Source organism: Peromyscus eremicus, chromosome 16_21 (genome assembly GCF_949786415.1).
Source record: "Peromyscus eremicus chromosome 16_21, PerEre_H2_v1, whole genome shotgun sequence".
In the NCBI taxonomy this organism is placed as follows: Eukaryota; Metazoa; Chordata; class Mammalia; order Rodentia; family Cricetidae; genus Peromyscus; species Peromyscus eremicus.
The window spans coordinates 10,083,875-10,104,764 of NC_081432.1; the positions used below are offsets into that span (position 1 = coordinate 10,083,875).

The window sequence follows — 20,890 nt, forward strand, 5'->3', positions numbered from 1 at the left end:
TCTTTATCAGAATAATAGTAATGGGTTTTCCCCTAGGCCCATGATCTATTTAGACTCAGGATTTGGCCACTTTCACAGTGTCAGGTGTGGGTTCTATCTCATGGACTGGGCCTTAAATCTAATTTAAAAAGTGTTTGGTTACTCCCATAACTATTGCACCAGTGTATCTTTTAGGCAGCTTTACTGTTGTAGGTTGCAGGGTTTGTAGCTGGGTGATACTGATTGCCTTTATCCTCTGGTACCAGCACTATGAATGTTAGTCAGTAGGGGTGAAACTTCTAGTTGGGCACTAGTTAGACTTCTCCATTTTCAATGACTTAGTATTATCTTCATCAACAAGGCCTTACCATAAGGTTATGGAAAACAATCAATTCATTGGCAATAGTCTGTGATTTTGAGGTGGGGGGAAGTCTATGGGACCTCTTTTACCAATGACTCAACACTGGCACTGGAGGTTTTGCATGGTGGTATAAGATGTCTAGTTGGGGCATTGTATCTCCTCTTACACGGTGACTCTGTTTAGATTCCTTTCATCTATGTATGGAACTTTAGGGTTAGTTGTCCCACTCCATAGTCCCCCGTTATTTTATTTCCCCTGCCCCATCCCTGGTCCCTTACTAGGTACCTAGCCTCATTGGCTATTCAGATTGTAGCATATATATCAAAAGCCTAAAAGTTAACACTGTGGTTTGTTTATTTATTTATTTATTTATTTATTTATTTATTTATTTATTTATTTATTTATTTATTTTTGCACTTCATTGAGACTTGACGTTATTGGAACTATTTTATTGTGTTTTGTTTTTAACCTATTATAATTGTTATAATTGTTCTTTGGCATTCCTACCCCTTCCCTTTAGATTGCCATCTTGAGGGCTTTAGTCCATTTGTTGAGGCTTTGTTTTCTGAAACACATGAAGATTGTTGATTAAAATCGGTTCATTTTATTTTGTACATATTTCTGAGCATATGTGTTCTCTCTCTCTCTCTCTCTCTCTCTCTCTCTCTCTCTGCTTTTTTTTCTCTGTGTGGCAGGCTGTGCTCACGTCTTCTGTTGTTTCTCCCTAAAGGATATGTCTATTTGGATCTTATTTTTGTCTCAGTGTGTGTGTGAACATTTTAGATAGGTGCTCTCAAAGTTTTGTCTAGGTCTTTTTTACAGGACTTCGGACATACAGGCTGTTTAGTTGGGCTGTGCCATACCTGCTCCTCCCCCTCATCAGCAGCTACAAAAGGGTGTTGTGAAGAGGCTGTGTGACCTCTGGCTCCTATGAACACTCGTTCTGTTGGGACCAGTATCCTCTGTTTTCCCTGTACCACCCAGCATCTCCCGTGTCTGCTATTTCATGGTGTATGCCTTTCAAGGATGCTAGAGATGGTCCTCGAGACTCTCACCACCCACATCTCATGGTTAGAGCTTGAGGGGCCAATGCTTTGTTTGCCTGATTTCTTTGTTTCAACTCAGTAGAAATTTGACTTTTTCCCTAAAGTCATGACTAAGGGCAGAAAACCTGCTCTTACTTTCTCTGTTTATTACTGTTTTGGAGGTGCTAGCAAGTTCAATACAACAAACATAGAAATAAGAGGCTTTGGAATTGGAAAGGAAGAAGCAACCCCGCTTTTATGTTCAGCCAACATGCTGTCTATATAACATCCAAAACAAACTACAACTAAGAGTAAGTTTAGCAGGGCTAGAGGATGCAGGATCAATCTTTAACAGTCAGTTGTCTGTCTCTTTCCTAGCCACAAACTCAGTGTCACATAGATGGCCCTACTTAAACCCTGTGGAACACTAACAAAACAAAAACTAGAAAATATGTGAAAGATATTTTTTGTTTTAATTGAAAATATTTTTCATATCATATCTTCTGATCAGTTTTCCCTTCCTCATTTCCTCCCAGACCCTCCCCCTTCCTCACCCATCCAACTCCACATCTTCTTTCTCTTTAGAGGAAAAGACAAATAAAAAGAAACAAACTAGAATTTTAAAAAAATGCACAGGAACCACACCCCCTTTTCATAAAAACACAAAGTCAGAAACCATAATATACAAGTAAAAGATGCAGGATACCATGCAGTGGTAGAAGGATTCATGTCTTGCAAAGCCTCACAAGGCAACAGTGCCATAGAGAAAGATCCACTGAGCAGGGTATAGGTGTGGAGGGGTGATCACACACACACACACACACACACACACAGAGAGAGAGAGAGAGAGAGAGAGAGAGAGAGAGAGAAGGCACAAAATATACAGAACAAATGAACTGTATTGAAAGCTGCAAGAGAAATACTAAGACAGAACTATCTGAAAGAAAACATCTGTCTTGAAGACAAAGTAGAAGAATTAGTATACTCAACCAAGGACAACAATAAAAGTTTTAGAAGTACAAATGAGGGGCTGGAGAGATGGCTCAGCGGTTAAGAGCACTGACTACTCTTCCAGAGTTCCTGACTTCAATTCTCAGCAACCATATGGTGGCTCACAACCACCTGTAATGAGATCTGGTGCCATCTTCTGGCCTGCAAGGACACATGCAGACAGAATACTGTATACATAATAAATAAATAAACCTTAAAAAAAAAAAGTACAAATGAACATGCAAGAAGATTATTTGGATACAATGAAAACACCAAATTCACAAATTATGGGCATAAAAGAACTCCATGCTCAGGTCATAAAAGCATTTTCAATACAACCATAGTAGAACATTTATTAAATTTCCGGGGGAAAGAAAGGCTCATAAATACACAAGTAACAACATACCAAACAGATAAGACCAGAAAAGGAGCTCCCAGGTTATAGGGTTTATACACTAAATAGGGCCAGCAGATGGCTTATCATGGAAAAGCATGATGATAAGCCTTGATAAACCTTGAGTTTGATCCCTGGGACCCATGCAGTAAGAGAGAACCTACTCTGTAAATTGTTCACTGACTTCCACAAAACACCCTGACATGTACTTGTACATGTGCTTGGACACTCACAAACACGGATACATACAACTTAATTTAAAAACCACTCAATATACAGGCAAAAGTGTATTGGGAGCTGCAAGAGAGAAACACAAGTCACATATAAAGATGACTCATCAGAACAACATCTGATTTGTCATTAGAAACTTTAAAAGCCAGAAGGGCATTGAAAAGTGTATTTCAAGTTCTGAAAGAGCAAAGCTACCGACCCAGATTACTATATCCAGCAAAACTATTGTAAATTTTGTAGAAAAAATATTTCATGATAAAAGCAGGCTAAAGGAATTTATAACTACTAAGCCAGCTCTGCAAGATCATACTGGAAGAAATTCTTCACTTGAAGAGAATGATACACACATTGAAGAGACTCTGGGGGCAGAGGACTATCCTAGAACAGTAATTAAACAAATGAGGATTATGAAAACATGAAATACTACAAAATCAACCAAAATGACCAGAATCGATACATATTTTTGTAATAATTCTGAATATTAATAGTCCTAATTTCCCAGTTCAAAGATATAGACTAACAGATTGGCTTAAGAAATCATATACATCTATTTGATGCCTTCAAGAAACACACACCTCACTATTGAAGATAGCTACTAGCCTAGGGAGAATGATAGGAAAAGGTGCTACAAACAAATGGAAATAGGAAACAAGCAAATCTCACTGTTCTAACATTTGATAAAATAGACATCCAATCAAGAGATAAGGAAGCTCACTGGTCAAAGGGACAGTCCATTAATATACCCACTGAACACAGGTGCACACAGTGCCACAAAGCAAGTACTAGATATAAAATTATTATAGATTAATCCCAACATATTAGTACTAGGTGGCTTCAGTACCTCACTGTTAGTAATATACAGGCCATCTGGATATAAACAGAGAAACATTGGAGTTAAATGATACCATAGAGCAAATGAACTTAACAGACACTTACAGAATTTCCATCCACACACTACAGAACACACATCATTCTCACAAGTCTATGGGACACCCTCTAAAATAGGTCATATATTTGGACACAAACAATGTCTCAATAAACACAGGAAAAGTGACATGACTTCCTGTATTCAATTTGACCACAGTGGAACAAGCTAAAAACCAACAGAAATAGAAGCTACAGAAAATTCACAAACTCATGTTGATTCAACTGTACAGTATTGAATAGTGATTGAGTTACTGAAGAAATCAAGAGAGAAATTTAAAAATTCCTAGAATTGAATGAAAATGAAAATACTATACACCAAGACCCATGGGATACAATGAAGCCTTAAGAGGGAAGTTGATAACTCTAATTGCCTACATTAGGAAATCAGAGACATCTCAAATAAATAACTTAATGATGCACCTTCTGCCTTGGGAAAAAAAAGAACAAGACAAACCACAATGCAGTAGATAGAAATAGTTAAGTTTAGGGAGGAAGTTAATAAAGTAGAAATAAAAAATAAAAAGAAACATACAAAGAATAAATGCAACAAAGAGCTGGTTTTTTGAAAAGATAAAAAGATCAACAAACCCTTAGCCAAACTAACCAAAAGAATGAGAGATGAGTCCCAAAACAATGATGTTAGCGATGAAAAGGGAGACATTATAACATATACCAAAGAAATTCAAAATAAGAGAGTATAAGAGAAATGGATTTCTAGACACATATTACCTAATAAAATCAAAATGAGATGAATAATTTGAGCAGATCTATAACACACAACAAGATTGAAGCAGTAATTAAAAAACCGCTCTACTAAAAAAACTTAATCCTAGAGGAGTTTACTGCAAAATTCTACTAGGCCTTTAAAGAAGAACTAATGCCAATCCTTTTCAAATTATTTCACAAAATAAATGAGTTTGGAAACATTCCTTGCTTTTTTATGAAGCTAGTATGGAGCACATTTCAATACAATAAAGGCTATATATGACAAACCTACAGCAAACATCATACTAAATGGAGAAAAAAGGGGAGCATCTCCACTAAAACAAGGGTTTCCACTCCCTACTCTTATTCAATATGGCACTATAAGTCTTACCTACAGCAATAAGACAGGAGAAGCAAATAAAAGGGATACAATAGGTAATGAAATAAAAATAGTTCTTGTTTCCAGATAATATGATCCCATACACGAGACCCTAAAGATTCTACCAGAAAACTCTTAAAACTGAAAATTCCTTCAGTAAAATAGTAGGATGTAAAATTAACACAGAAATCACCTTTACTATATATGAAAGACATACTGAGAAAGAAATCAAGGAAACAGCCCCATTTACAATAACATAAAAAATAAACAGAATGCCGCCACCACCACCAACCCTGTAATAAGCCTAACTTAGGAAGTGAAAGATCTCTATAAGGAAAACCTTTACACACTGAAGAAAGAAATTGAGAAAGACATTAGAACATGGAATTACCATGTTTATGGATTGAAAGAATTAATATTAAAAGAATAATTGTATACCAAAACAACCTACAGATTCAATGCAATCCTCATCAATATTACAATGCACATAAATCAGGGAAAAAAACTTTAAAAATTCATCTGGAAACAAAAGACCTTGTGTTTTAGATTTGTTTCTGTTGTTATGATATAAACACCATGACCAAAAGCAACTTGAGGAGGAAAGAGTTTATTTTTTTTCTTATGCTTTACACCCCTTCATCAAGGGAAGCCAACACAGGAGCTTGAAGCAGAAACCACAGAGGAATGATGTACTGAATAGTTCCCAGGCTCATGGTCAGCTACCTTTCTTATATAGCTCAGGCCCACCTGCCTAGGGATGGTACCATCCACAGAAGGCTGGACCCTCCAACATTAATGAGCAAATAAGAAAATACTCCATAGACATTGCATGGGCTGATCTGATGAGGGAATATTTGAATTGAGATTCCCTTTCCAGGTAAGTTTGTGTCAGGTTGACAGCTGAAGCTAAGTATGACATCTTGGATTGTCAAAGCAATCCTCAGCAGAAAGAATATGAAGTATCCATATTTCATGTTTCAAATTATGCTACAGAGCCATAGTAATAAAAACAGCATATTATTGGCACAGAAGGCAGGCATAGAGGTCATTATAAAGGAATAGAGGACCTGGATATAAGTCCACACAACTCCAGCCTCTTGAGTTTTAACAAAGATGCCAAAAAATACACATTGGAGAAAAGATAGCATCCTTAACAAATGATTCTAGGAAAGCTGGATATCTACCCGTATGAAAATGAAACTAGAATCCTTATCTCTCACTCTTCATAAAAATCAACTTTAAATGGATTAGACTTTAATGTAATACATGGAACTTTGAAATCATTAGAGAGTTTCTGAATAGGACTCCAGTTCCTCAGAATTGAGGTCAATAGTCAACAAACAGAAACTCATGATAAAAGCTTTTGGATAGCAAAGGAAGCCATCAGTGAGGAAGAGACAGCCCACAGGATGGGTAGCTGTACATCTGATAGAGGATTACTACACAGAACTCCAAAAACTAAACAAGGAAACAACTCAATTAAAAACAGACTAAGGAACTGAACAGAGTTCTCAGAAGAAGAAATACACATGGCCGATGAATATTTTTACAAGTGTTCATCGCCATTAGCCATAAGAAAAATACAAATTAAAAGCACTCTGAGCTGGGCGGTGGTGGTGCACGCCTTTAATCCCAGCACTCGGGAGGCAGAGCCAGGTGGATCTCTGTGAGTTCGAGGAAAGCCTGGACTACCAAGTGAGTTCCAGGAAAGGCGCAAAGCTACACAGAGAAACCCTGTCTCGAAAAACCAAAAAAAAAAAACAAAAAAAAAAAAAAACCAAAAACCACTCTGAGATTTCTCTTATGGCAAGAGTCCATCTCATCCCAGTTAGATTGGCTCTCTTCAAGAATATAAATAAATGGGGGTTGAAAAGATGGGTCTGTGCTTAAGAACACCTACTGCTCTTGAGAGGTTCAGGGTTCAGTTCCCAGCATCTACATAGTGAGTCACAACTGTCTAGTTCCAGAGGACCTGGCACATTCATCTGGACTCTGCAGACATCAGGAATGCATGCAGTACCTGCATATGTTCAAGCAGACAAACACTCATGTACATAAAATAAAAATAATATTTTTTAAAAGAAAAAAAATAGATGCTGGCAAAGGTATGGAGAAGAGGAATACCTATGCACTGTCAGTGAGAGTATAAACTAGTGCAGGCATTGTGGAAATCAGTGTGGAAGTTTCTCACAAAACCAAAAATTGAACTTGCATATGACCCAGGTATACCACTCCTGGCCATTTCCCAAAAGGACTACATATCCTACCACAGAGGTACTTGTACATCCACGTTTATTGCTACTGTCTCCACAATAGTAAGGAAATGAAATCAGCCTCCACCAACTGGTGAGTGGGAATGGAATGTACATAAACACAATAGAATTTCATTCAGTCAAAAAGAAAAGTGAGATTATGAATTTTGTAGGAGAAATTGATAGAACTGGAAAATACATTAAGTGAGGTAACTCAGGCTTAGGAAGACAGACACTGAGTTTTCTCTCTCATATGATGGCCCTAGCTTGTCACTTTACAAGTCTGTTTTCATATGGAAGTGAGTAGTTGTAGAGCCTAGGAAACTAGAAAAAAGGGGCCTATGAAACAGGTAAAAAGAATCTTTAAGTTGTGTGAGTGGTGGAGGATTGTGTAGAAAACATGTATACAATTGGAAGAGGGGATTCTGGGAGTGAAAAATTGTAAGTGGGCACAGAAGTGGGGGGATAGGGGAAGTGCAAGGGATTGTGGTGGGAGGGGCATCCAAAATGAATGGTGCAGGAAAAGGTCATAAATCTGATACTTGATAAGCTAATTGAAAAGTTAAAAAGGACTTGGAATGGATATACTTTAAGTGTGTGGGCAGAGCTGCTCCTAGAAGCCATGCGTTAATAAACAAAAATCCTAATGTCATGGGTGGGCTATTCTCCTATGAGTTATGGTCAGGGAGCTCCTGAAGCGCCCCCCCCCCCAATATAGGCCAATGCTGTTGGTTGCCCACTAAAAGTAGATTGTAAGACCCTGAGGACACAACGTGCCTTGGTCAGAGGACATAGAAAAATCAGGCTACAACTGGGCTAGAAGCTTCCTCCCTGCTTGCTAGCTCTCATAGTGGTGATGTTGCTTTTCAGGCTGCTGAGGAAGAATTACCATCAGCAGTCTTACTCTGCTTGGATTCTGTATGCAACAATACTGACTGGCCGAGCCCACTGGTACAATAGTGGCAGGTCTGTTATATGGTAACCAACAGCTTTTTATTTATTTATTTATTAATGTTGATGCCTGCTCCACAGGAGGGTATTCATGACTGATACTCTGAACCTGGTCAAAAGCCTAAGGCTGGGGAGGTAACAGGCCTTAGTGAGGAAGCTATTGCTATTAAATGTGCCTGTCGAATGCCTTCTAAGCAACTGTGTTTATGACTGTAGATTGGTGTTGATGTCAGCCTTGATCAGCGAAGCTTCCTTTTACACAGCCAGCAGTAACTGTAGAGACCCCTAACTGGTCCGTGGCCTGAAAATAAATGGCTATTGAATTCCTGGAAGTGGAAAATCTGTGTCTCCCCTCTAGGGTTCAGAGAACGCAGCAGAAGAAGGGATGGAAAGAATATAACATCTGGAGGAAATTGGGGTGGGGTAGCAATATGGAACATTGACATCTGGGTATGACATGGCCGCTACACTCTTGAATTCCTGGCACAAATCTGAACAGGATTGAATCTGCCAGTATCTTGTCTCATGGGAGCTACTTCTGCCTGAGGGTTTATATTCAGTTAATGGTTGATGGGAGGAAAGAGAGACAGTTTCTCTAGTAGTGTAGCCACGGGTTAGTTGCCCATGCTCCTGCAAAGAACCCTAAGGAAACTACAAGCGGGGTGGGATGAAAACAGAAGAGGGAGCTAACTGGAAAGATGTTTATTGGCAGAGGAGGAATGGGGGTGAATATGATTGAAATACATTATATATGTGTATGGAAAGTTATAATGAAACCCATTATTATGTATAACTATTATATGCTAATAAAAACATTTTAAAAAGATGTAATGGCTGTTATGCCTAGAAGACAGCATTCTATAACACCAAAGAATAAGATCCTCTCCATTGACTGCTGGGTACAGAGCAGGGGAGGTGTCCTAGACAGGACTTAATGGCTTCGTTTTTCTCTTCTGTCATTATGTTCCACAAACAGTAGGCTTAGCTAACATACATCAAATCGAGGTACTTAACATCCCTTCAGAGATGTGTGGTTAGATTTCAAAGATGCATTTCTGGGCTCACTGAGGTTGCAGACTGTTTTGAAGGTCAAGTTAAGGAGTGACCAAAGTGGACTTTGGGATGCAGCTCTGGTAGTTATGTGCTGCAGGCAAAGGGCTGGGGAAAAGTGAGGCTGTCCAATAAATGCTTAGTACCAGGAATGGACAGGCGGCCGCACCAGGGTCCCCAGTGTCTCTTTATTGGGGTGTACTGTGAGCCATAGGACAGTGTCTGACAATTGCTGGTGGACGCTATACCTAATTTCTCTGAGCTCCCCAAACTGAGAAGGGACTGAAAGGGGTCAGGTGGGTTATGGCCTGTGTGCCTTCATATTATTGGCCTTGTCAGGTTCCTCAGGTAATGTGACGCTTCTCCCTTGCTTTTTGGTAGATGGACAGTCTCTCCTCGGGGAGCAGGTGGGCTGGCAGGACAGGCGTCCCCAGGCCGGGAGAAGGAGGCGCTCCCAGGTACTCTCGTCCACCCCTGCTGGTGACTTGCCCACCCAGCCCCCATCCTGTTCCAGACAATGGCCACCTGTGACCCTGCCTGCCTTGACCTGCTTTGCCCACCTGTGCCTGCCTGTGCCTGACCTCAGCCCAGAACTCCCACCCTTCCCACCCCAACTTAGGACTGGTCCTGACTTCTGGTTCCTGCCTTGCTTTTCCACTCTGACCCAATTCCCAGTAACCCCCTTCTGCCCTGTCACATCACAGGGACATCAAGAAGGAGCTGTTCAGAGCCTGTCAGTACTGCCTGCTTCTCGTCTATTTATTTTTCTTCAGGGGTAATTTGTAGCGGAGCGAAAACAAATGCTTCTTTCTAAATAATATGGCCTGGGTTGATGGTGACTGTTACTTCTCGTCTACACAGAACGTTGGTAATTCTTTACTTGCTTTGTGGTCATTTTCATCAGTTAGGAACAGTGGAGGTAGTGGGAGCTTGCAGAGTAGGACTGACCTGAGGAGTGATTATAGGTGAGGCTGAAGGAATTGAGCGGCTCCAGGGTCAGCAGATCAACAGTAACCAAAGTGGGCTCTATGCCAGGCTCTGAGCAGACTTGGGACATATCTACAAGTGAGCAGCCCGGGCATGTGTTCCTAGGGATGGCTGTCCAGGGTGGACTTTACATCTGAGAAAACCAGTGATAGATTCAGAAGATGAAGGGAAAGGGTGTAAAGGAAGGGGATCAAGAGGAAATGAGTATGTACATACATGTGTGTTAGTGCAGGTGTGCATGTAATGTACAGGCACACAGGTATATATGCTTATACACATATTAGTGCCTGTGCATGTAAATGTGAGTTCACATGGGTATGAATGAGCACATACACACATGGGTGTGGGTGTAGGAATGCATCTAGACACGTTTATGTTTGTGCACGCATGTATAGGAAGGTGCATATGTGTGTTTTTGTGCATGTGTGATAATGTTTATGTCAGTTGATATGCACATAGTTGTGCATGTTGGTGCTCCCTTGTGTTTGTGTGTATGCATGAGTGCGTATGTACATATAGCTGTGCACACACACACTTGCCCCACTTGAGGTGACATTTCAACAAAGGTGAGAGAGGGAGCTGCAAATGAAGAGCAGCCATGCAGAAGAAATGGCCAGCAGGAACGTTTAGAGTACAGCAGTGCCAGGGGCCAGTGTGGCCGGAGGAGAGTGAGTGTGGGGCAGCTTAGCTCTGAGAGGCAAGTGTGGGTCCCTGCAACGTCATCCAGCCTGAGTGAGAGCCGTTGATGGTGTAAGCAGAAGAGAGAGCCGAGCTGACGGTTTGTTACAAAGTCACTGTGGCTTCTGGGGAGGATAGACTCTCAAGCGACCCAGGGTGTGAGGAGAGACCAGTTAGGAGACTCAGCCTGGGCACAGGTGAGAAGCAGTGGTAGGTAGAACCATGTGACTAGAACAAGGGCTTGTGCCCCTTTCCATTATCTGCTGAGTGTATATGGTTGTTCTTTGTCCTCGAGTGTGAAGTCCACTCTGGATGGCCATCTCTGGGACAGACCCCCCTCACCCCCAGGGACACTGGTGCATCTGCCCCAAGCCTCCCCAGAACCTGGCACAAAGCCCACGTTCGGCTACTGTTGACTTCCTGACTTGAGGTAGCAGCATAAGGCTTCTCATGACCGTCTCAGTGTGAGGCAGGATCTCTTAACAGTGAGAAGCAATGTCTGTGACAAAGGACTTGAAGAACCACCAGGCTCTAGGTGAATAACAGGGAGACCATCAGCACTGATGCAGAGCTAAGGCGAGACTTTCAGGCTGAGAGGCGCCTGGCAGAGAAGACAAAGGAAATGTAGACTTATGCTTGGTCAGCAAATCCGTGTATTGATGCCGACAGTCTGGACCATCGGTAGACAGAGGAGAGGCTCAGCCCTGGCCTGGGAGGTTCCAGCCTCTGTAGAGTAGGGAGGCAGAGGAACAGACAGGCATTGAGCTGGAGTGAGACTAGGGAGAGGAGGGGCCATGAGGCACATCAGCAAGCAGCCTCACCTGCCAGGGTGAGAGTGCGGACTGAGCACAAAAGTCTGGGGAGTCATAAGCAGTCTTGAGCTTGCTAGATTCAGGGAACATGAGTGAAGTGTGTAAGGGGTGGTGGTGATGGGCTGGAGCTGTGACTCCATGGATAAGAGTTCCTACTGCTATTACAAGATACCAGGGTTCAGTATCCAGCATCCACATGGTAGCTCACAGCCACCTGTACCTCTAGTTCCAGGGACGCTGATGTCCTCTTCCAGCATCCTTGGGCATCGCATCCATGTGGTGCACAGATATACATGCAGGCAAACACTCACAAACATATAAAATAAAAATAAATAAAGTATTTTCTTTAAAAAAAACGGGTGAAGGTGGAGTGCATGAAAATTAGGGATGGCAGGTATGGTGGAAGCTACTTTGGAGAGTTTTACTGTACAGGGGAAAAGATAGAGGGAAGAAGGAAGCTAGGTTGCTTGTGGAAATGGGAGAAGCAGCAGCATATATCTGAGGTGCCACACACAAGCAGGAGGGAGAGGAGACAGCCCACTGAGGCCAGTGCTGGGTATTGTGGGTACCAGTGGGGTCCAGCAAGGAAGTGTTTCCCTAAGGGTGCTGTTGGCCATCAGCCCAAAGTGAGCATGGAGAGGTGTGAAGACAAAGGACTCCATCTGAAATTCAGTGTGTACATTCAAAGACAGTTTTGGTTGTAAAGGATGCGTTTGAAAGTCTGGAACTGTGACCAGACCAGAAAGGAGAGTTTCAACCTCTGGGGTGTGTGGCCCATGTGTGACTATGCCACGTGCTTGGTAGCTTTTGTTTTCCAATGGCACTGGCACAGTTGCCTGGTTAGGGTGGAACTGGCAGAGTGGTGTTTTAGTAGGGACTAACTTCTGATCAGTAAGAACCAGTGAGAAGTCGGGGCGAAGAGAGCGGACTGATGTGAGCAGGGACACGAGAGACCGAGAAGAGGACAGCAGGAGGCAGAATGTCATACCTGGCTTCTGTTCCGTTGTTGGTGGTTGTACCTTAACTGCTCTCAAAGTGGAAAACAACCAAGAAATTAACCCCCCCCCCCCTCCACACACACATACACACTTTTTCAAGTTAGAGAACAGTACTTGGTTTCCATGGTTATTGCCTTTTAACTAAACAGCAAGTGTTATGTAGTGGCACAGGGTAATTATAGGCAACAGAGAAATTGCAGGGTAAGTCTTGAATAAATACAGAGTAGCTACACGAGTTAGCCTCTGCTCCCGAGAGTGATGTGCAGTTTGTGATGTGATGTACTTCTGGGCCTGAGCTACACGTGGGAACAGGGCCCTTGGACCTGTCACCAGTCCAAAGCCATGCTTCTGGCCCTCAGCTTTTCCTTGCTTTATCATGTGATTGGACTCCTGCTTCCCTTCTGTGCCCAGACCTCAAGGCAAGCAGTCCCCAGCCCCACCTGGCCTTTGTGGTGCCTTTCTTAAGTGAGACTGGGAAGTAGGTGCAGGCCTTCTGTGGCTCTGCTGGCTGGAAATGTCACCAGCACTTGAGGAAGGATGTTTAGAGCCTAAAGATAGTGCACACCAGTCTCCTGGTGATGTATATAACAGGAAGATTGCAGAGAACTGTCATCTACTGTCATTTTAATCCAAAGACCTTCAGAAAAGATAATTTAAGCAGCAGCTACAGTAGGAACAGGAGTGCCTTCAGTTAGAGGGCCAGGCATATAGATTAATCGACTGAAACAAATAATGCTTGTGAACATTGTAGGGAATGTAGAAAGGCCACAAAGAATAAGAACTCCGATGCACGGAGGGGCAGGTGAGAAAAAGGGGCAAGCTCCAGATGTGTATGCCCAACTCACATTGAGAAAGTAGACTGTGGTTAGGTCATCTGTAACTCCAGACAGGGCCTGGGAACCGCTCCCTGAAGACAGAATGGAGGTGTATGGGATCCAGGACAGGACAAGCAGATTGAGGCTTTAGCAGAACTGTGAACACAGCCAAGCTCCATCACACACTTGAAGAAAATGAAAAGCAGGAGAAGTGCCACACACAATAGGAAGAGCGGTCAAGGGACGGGTTTATAAGTATACCACATGAGAAAAAGATTCAGATAGAAGCATTGCTTCCTCCAAAGAAACAGCCAAGGACTTCAGAAAGAAGCAAACATTTAGGGCAGCAAAATACACGAGACAGGATGGCTGAATCACATGATGAAGAAAATAAAGACTCACTGATGTCTTAGATGGGCTTTTCTTACTGCAGTAAAACACCATGACCAAAAGCAACTTGGGGAAGAAAGGGCTTATTTCATCTTACAGCTCTCAGGTCACATTCCAACACTGAGGGAAGTCAGAGTAGAAACATAGAAACCCAGAGGAGGCAGAAGCCACACTCTGCTTACTTACTGGCTTGGTCCTCATGACTTGTTCAGCCTGCCATCTAATAGGACCAGGAACGCCACAGGAATGGTAGTTGCTGTGTTATTCCATGGGTGTGTGTTGACTCCTCCCGTGTTCCCAGTCTTGGGCTGTGGAAATATGATGTGTACTAAACAGTATACTTTCCTGGGAGATTAAAGATGTCCAGAGCCTAGTAGGCCAGGCAAGAGACTGACCCCAGACAGGTCTCGAGGTAGCACAGGGAGCAGAAACAAGGTTGGAGTCTGTGGGCACTGGCTTAATGAACGTGACTGGGGTTTCTACACACTGAATCTTTCTGACTAGGCTAAAATCAGGGACCAGAGATTCCTGTTGACCATGATGCCCAGCGAGAGTAGGAGAAGCGTAACATTGAGCTCATGAAGTGTTCACAAAAACTTTTCCCTAGTGAAGGAAAGGCTGGATTCTATTAAAAATTAGGCTGATGAGGAGACTCAGTAGATGTGCTGGCTGGATTCTATTAAAAATTAGGCTGGTGAGGAGGCTCAGTAGATGTGCTGGCTAGTTTTTTGTCGTTTTGGTACAAGCTCGAGTCGTCTGGGAAAAGGAGATGTCAGTTGAGAAACTGCCTCCATCAGATGGGCCTGTAGGGAAGTCTCACCCCTGCTGCACAGGAAAGGTGCATTAGTCACTTTTTTCATTGCTAGGACAAAATTCCTGACCAATGCAACTGAAGGAAGGGAGGGAGGGAGGGAAGGAAGGAAAGGAAGGAAAGGAAGGAAGGAAGGAAAGGAAGGAAAGGAAGGAAAGGAAGGAAGGAAAGGAAAGGAAGGAAAGGAAAGGAAGGAAAGGAAAGGAAGGAAAGGAAAGGAAGGAAAGGAAAGGAAGGAAAGGAAAGGAAGGAAAGGAAAGGAAGGAAAGGAAAGGAAAGGAAGGAAAGGAAGGACAGACTTACGTGGCTCATTGTTGGAGGGTTATAGATCATATGGCCAGAAAAGCATGCCCATGGTAACATGAGGTAGCCAATCACACTGCACTCACAGGAAGTGGAGAAATGACTGCTGGCGCTCAGCTTCTTGTCTCGTTTTTTCCATTTTTATTCAGTCCAGGACCTTAGCCTGTGGATGGTACCACCCACTTTCAGGGTAGATCCCTCCTTCTCAGTTAAACCTGCCTAAAAATACCCTGAGAGACATGCCCAGACATATATCTCCTAAGTGATTCTAATCCATCAAATTGACAGTGAAGGTTTAACCATCACGAAGGATGTCAGGTATTGCCAGCAGAGCTTCTCCATTGCTTGACTCCGTGGTGATACACAGCCCTGCTGTGGGGGAGTACTTTGCATCCTCTCCTCCCCCAACTGTATCTGTGCTAAGGCCTCAGGCTTCCCTGGACTGCCTCGGGCATCCTTACCCTGGCACTAGGTGGCCACATGGGACACCATCACAATGGAAACTTGGCACAACTGCCTCAGTGTTGGCCTGTGCCCTTTTGAGAATGCAGGGCCTAAGGGTATCCCTCACTAGGGGCTTGGCTCCTGTAGAAAAAGGCATATGGTTGCATGCATGGGGAGCTGGATGCTCCCTCTACTAGGATAGATCAAGAGAAGTGGGTAATTTAAGCATTCTGGATGGGTGGTGGTAGTAGCAAGGAGGAGTTTGAAACTGGACTCTGAGAAGATGCCAGTGAGGTCAGAATCTTTCCTTCTGAATCCCCTAGACCCCTTAACCCTTCAGGCAGCCCAGCCAGTAGTGGACCCCTGGAGTTGGTGCCATTGTGTTAGTCAGGGTTCTCTAGAGTAACAGAGCTTATAGAAAGAATCTCATTCTCTCTCTCCATGTATATCTATCTAGATATAGATAGATATAAAAAGGAGATTTTATAGAATAGCTTGCAGGCTGTGGTCCAGCTAGTCTTATGATAGCTATCTACCAATAGAAGGTCCAAGAATCCAGTAGTTGTTCAGTCCGTGAGGCTGGATGTCTCAGCTGGTCTTTGGTGTACACAAAGAAGTAGGCTCTAATGATGGTGAAGGAATGGACTTGTTAGCAACGCTAGAGCAGGCAGGTAAAGAGCAAAAGCTTCCTTCTTCCATGTCCTTATATCGGCTTCTAGCAGAAGGTGTGGTCAAGATTAGAGGTGGGTTTTCTGAGCTCAAAAGATCTAGATTAAAGGCGTGTCTTCCTACCTCAGAGATTTCGATTAGAAGTGGATCTTCCTACTTCGAATTAAGCAAAAGTCCCTCACAGGTGTGCCCTCCATTTTTGGGTTTTAGTTAATTCCAGATGTAGTCAAGTTGACAACCAAGAATAGCCACAACAGCCATACAGAGTGGTTGGGCCTCTTGGGGCAGTGTGGCAGAATAGTGCATTCAGGTCAGGGTAGAGCTAACAGTGCTAGAAGAGAATGCTACTTGCTTCCCTTTTTGTTACCAGTTAGACAATTATCAGCATGCTTCTGATAGGTGAGATGTAGCCTATCCCTTATCCTGGCTGTATGTGGAGTGGGCATCTCCCTCTGCCTTGGAGACCGAGAGAACTGGCAGGATGGCATGAAGAGACATCAAGAAAGCCTCCCTCATGCCTTCAGGGACAATAGCCCCTGAATAATTTTGCTTTAGATAGGTGTCAACTCTGTCTAGAGAAAGCGTGACCCACCTGATAGCCAGTAGAAGAAGGAAGGACTGCCAAAGATATGGTCACAGTGCCACTGCGACAGAGTCACATGGTTCAGTGACTCATCACTGGTGTCTGGGCTTCTTCAAGTGGTTAGAAACTGCAACAAGGGAGAGTGGGCTGCTGTGGGCTGCCCCTCAATACAGAATGGGAAACAGGCTAGGTGCTGAGATGGGGTATCCAGAGTGCACCGCACACACCTTCCTGCCTCCTCTCTGTTCCAGCAGACAGTGGCATCCTGGCATCATTTGAAACGAAGATAGCAAATGCATGCCCCATGCCTTTCTCTTGTCTCCTATTTTTTACTTTAGGATTATATGAAGAAAACAAAACCTAAAATTCCCTCATTTGTGTAACATTTTGCAAATTACAGAGTACTTTACAGAGTCCTGAAAGGTGGGTATTTCATGATCCCCATTTAGAACAAGGAGCAAAAAAATGAGAGGAATTGAGTCACAGGATTAGCAGTGGGAGGGTGAGTAGAAAGGTCTCTGCAAAGCAGGCCTCCCATGGCCATGGTCCCAGGTGTGGGTCACTACCTCCCAGAATGCATCTGTGCCAGGTTCTACTTCTGTTTGTTGACCCAGAGTTGTGGGTAGGCTTTGTCCTCCAAGGATCTGCTTTGGCATCACCTTCTACTCAGATGCCACTGTAACCAGCACCCATTTTCTACAGATGGTGCTGCATGCTCTAGGGCCCCCCAAATTCCTTGCTGGTTATTCTTTGAGAGTTTTATATTTTATATGCACAGCCAATTTTCCTTTTGGGAAAGTCACACTTTAAATGTTAATTTCTAGGTGTTCTTTCCTTTTTTAAGTTCTTACTTTTGATTAAGACATATAGTTGTTTTATTCATTGCAGAGCTATATAAATATTGAATGTTGTGATAGTTAATAAGACTTAGCAACCTAACGGGATCTGGAATCTCCTAGGAGACAAGCCTTTGGACAGATCTGTGAGGAATGGTCCAGATTAGGTTAGCCTCTGGCCATGCTTGTGAGAGATTATCTTGGTTAATTGAGGCAGGAAGACCCACCCTAAAAGTGGGCAGCGCCATTCCCTAAGCTTGGGTCTAGACTGCATAGAAAAGAAGAAAGCTGGCTGAACACTGGCAGCCATCACTCTTTGCTTCCTGACTGAGGATTCCATGTGGTCAGCCACCTGGACTTCCTGCCATGATGGACTGTACCTTGAATTCTCAGCCAAAATAAGCCTTATTCTCCCTTAAGTTCTCTCGTTTTTTTTAGGGAAATTTATCACAGCAACAGGAAAAGTTACTGATGCAAATGGTTTCTTTTTATTTTCTTTTTTTTCTTTTTTTTTTTTTTTTTTTTTTTTGGTTTTTCGAGACAGGGTTTCTCTGTGTAGCTTTGCGCCTTTCCTGGAACTCACTTGGTAGCCCAGGCTGGCCTCGAACTCACAGAGATCCGCCTGGCTCTGCCTCCCGAGTGCTGGGATTAAAGGCGTGCGCCACCACCGCCCGGCTGGTTTCTTGTAGTATGTATTATTTTATGCTTTTATTTCTGTCTAGAATTTATTTTAATGATCCTACAGTTATAGATTTGGGCTGGAAAGCAGTTCCTGCTCCAAGCATTTCCAGTGGAATTGAGCCTGTGGAATTGGTTGGTAAAGTGATAGAGGGCCAGAAAGGCAGAAGTGATAAGGAAATGACTTGGGAACAGAAGAGGACTCACTGGGGTCCAGACTCTTGTTCCAGACCAGATACCTGTGCCAGATTACCTACCTGCCTGTAAGAGATGTTAGAAGTTCTTCAGAGAGAGGGAAAATGATAAGGCCAAATTCAAAACTGTTTGGGACTAGATGAAAATGAAATCACAGTGATAAGAATCAATGAAGTAGAAGAAAAGATTGAAAACCAAGTGACTTCTTAGAAGAGATGATTGGACTCTGGTTAGGCGGAGAGAGAGAGAGAGAGAGAGAGAGAGAGAGAGAGAGAGAGAGAGAGAGAAGACAGACACAAGGTCTCAATTATCTTTGAGGACACACCTCCAGTGTACTGACTTCTCCCCAGTAGGCACCACTTCCTAAAGTTGCCAACACCTCCCAGTAGAGCCCTATGCTGGTAACCTATCTAGCCTTTAACATCTGGGCTATAGGAGGACATTTAAGATTAAAAAGAAGCCGGGCGGTGGTGGCGCACACCTTTAATCCCAGCACTCGGGAGGCAGAGGCAGGTGGATCTTTGTGAGTTCGAGGCCAGCCTGCAAGATCCAGGAAAGGCGCAAAACTACACAGAGAAACCCTGTCTCGGAAAAAAAAAAAAAAAAAAAAAAAGATTAAAAAGAAGTAGGCAAAAACGACATAAAATTCACAAAGTTAGTAGGTCATTACAGCAAAGTTTCAAGATGTAAGATTAATATACAAAAATAAGTCAGAGTCCTATATACTAGTAGTGAACAAGCAAAATTTAAATTAGCATGCAATGCCACATTGGCACCCCTCCCCCCAATACTTAGCCAAAACAACACATATATACACCACACACAAAATATATGAGGCAAACTATTAGAAAAAAACTGATAAATGAATCAAAGGAGAATGATAATACATGGAGAGATGTTTCATATTTGAGAATTAGATTCAATATTGTGAAGATGTCACTTTGCCATAACTTGATGTAGAGTCCCCACAATACAAATAAACATGCTTATCAGTTATATTTTAGACATTGATAAAGTAATTCTGAAGTTTATTTGGAGAAACAATGGACCCAGAATATCCTGATGGAGGAAGAAGAAAACAGCAAAATGATGTTACTGACTTCAAGACTTGCTATAAAACTACCATAATAGAGCTGATGAGATAACTCAACAGAGACTTGCCACCCAGCCCATGACCAGAGATCACTCTTCAGGACCCACATGGTGGAAAGACAGGACTAATTCCCACAAGTTGTCTGACCTCCACATGTGTGCCTTGGTATGAATGTGCACACATTTGCACATTTGCACACACCCAAATAAATGAAAATGTAATTAAAAACTTTAAACTACAGTAATCATGATAATGTTGTATTGGTAAAAGAATAGACAAGTTAATAACTGAGATCTCAGCTGTAGGTCACATGAGTATAGTCAGCTGGTCTTTGGTGAAGAAGCTTAGGCAAACACAACAGCTGGAACAACCGGAGTCCACATGCCAAAACAACAACAACAAAAACAAAAACAAAAAAACAAAACAAGCATTAGCTCAAAATGGACCACAGACCTAAATGTAAGACACAAAACTAAACTAGAAAATATAGGAGAAAATCAAGATGGCTTTTGGTTTTTCTGATAGGATGCTATAGTACCAATTTATGGAGGAAAGAAGTGATGAATTTTGTTAAGTTTTCTGCTTTATAGAATATGATGTTGTCAAGAGAGTCAAGAAACAAGCCCCAGACTGGGAAACATTTACAGAAGATATGTTACAGGACTATTGTATAAAACAAAGAACTTCTTAAATTCAGATACTTCACTAGAAAGTTACATATGTAACAAATAGATGAGAGTTCCCACATCATATGTCATTAGAGAAATGTGATTTCAAACAAGCAATCATGACATAACTACCAGAATGGCCAGAGTACAGAGCATTGACAGTGCCACATGCTAGCACAAATGGGGAGCTATGAGAATTCATACCCTCCCTCCCTCCCAGTGGGAAACAAAATGTCACAGCCATTTGTGAAGATTTTATCAGTTTCTTACAAATGACACATTCTCATATTTTATGACCCCACAACTTTGCTCCTTGGTGTCTACCCAAATTTGTTGAAAAGTTATGCCCACACAGAAGTCTGTACACCGGTGTTTACAGCAGTTTCACTCATAACTGCTGAAAATTTGGATACAACGAGGTCTCTTCAATGAGTGAAAGCATAGGTACATTCGGACAGCACAGTATTCAGTACTAAAGAGAAATGAGCTCCCATGAAAAGACACAGAGAAATCATCAATAGTTATTATTGAGTGAAAGCTGATTAGAATAGGCTATAGACCGTATGATTCCAACCGCATGATGCTTTAGAAAAAGTGTAACTACAGAGACTGAACCAAGATGGGTGATTGCCGAGGGGTTGGAAAGCTGGGTAGGCAGATTACACAGGGGTTTCTTAGTGCAGTAA

At 42.5% G+C, this 20,890-nt stretch overlaps 1 protein-coding gene across 10 annotated transcripts in view; it reads left to right on the top strand.

The window, feature by feature from the left end:
* Pcbp3 (poly(rC) binding protein 3) overlaps nt 1–20,890 on the top strand; it is a 202,442-nt gene that overhangs the window by 107,484 nt on the left and 74,068 nt on the right. Inside the window, exon 3 of one of the 10 annotated variants that reach the window (XM_059282461.1) lies at nt 9,626–9,702. The exons of the other annotated variants lie outside the window; for them this stretch is intronic. The gene's annotated coding sequence lies outside the window, so the exon portion shown is untranslated. The remainder of the gene's footprint in view (nt 1–9,625; nt 9,703–20,890) is intronic. 10 annotated transcript variants of the gene reach the window in all.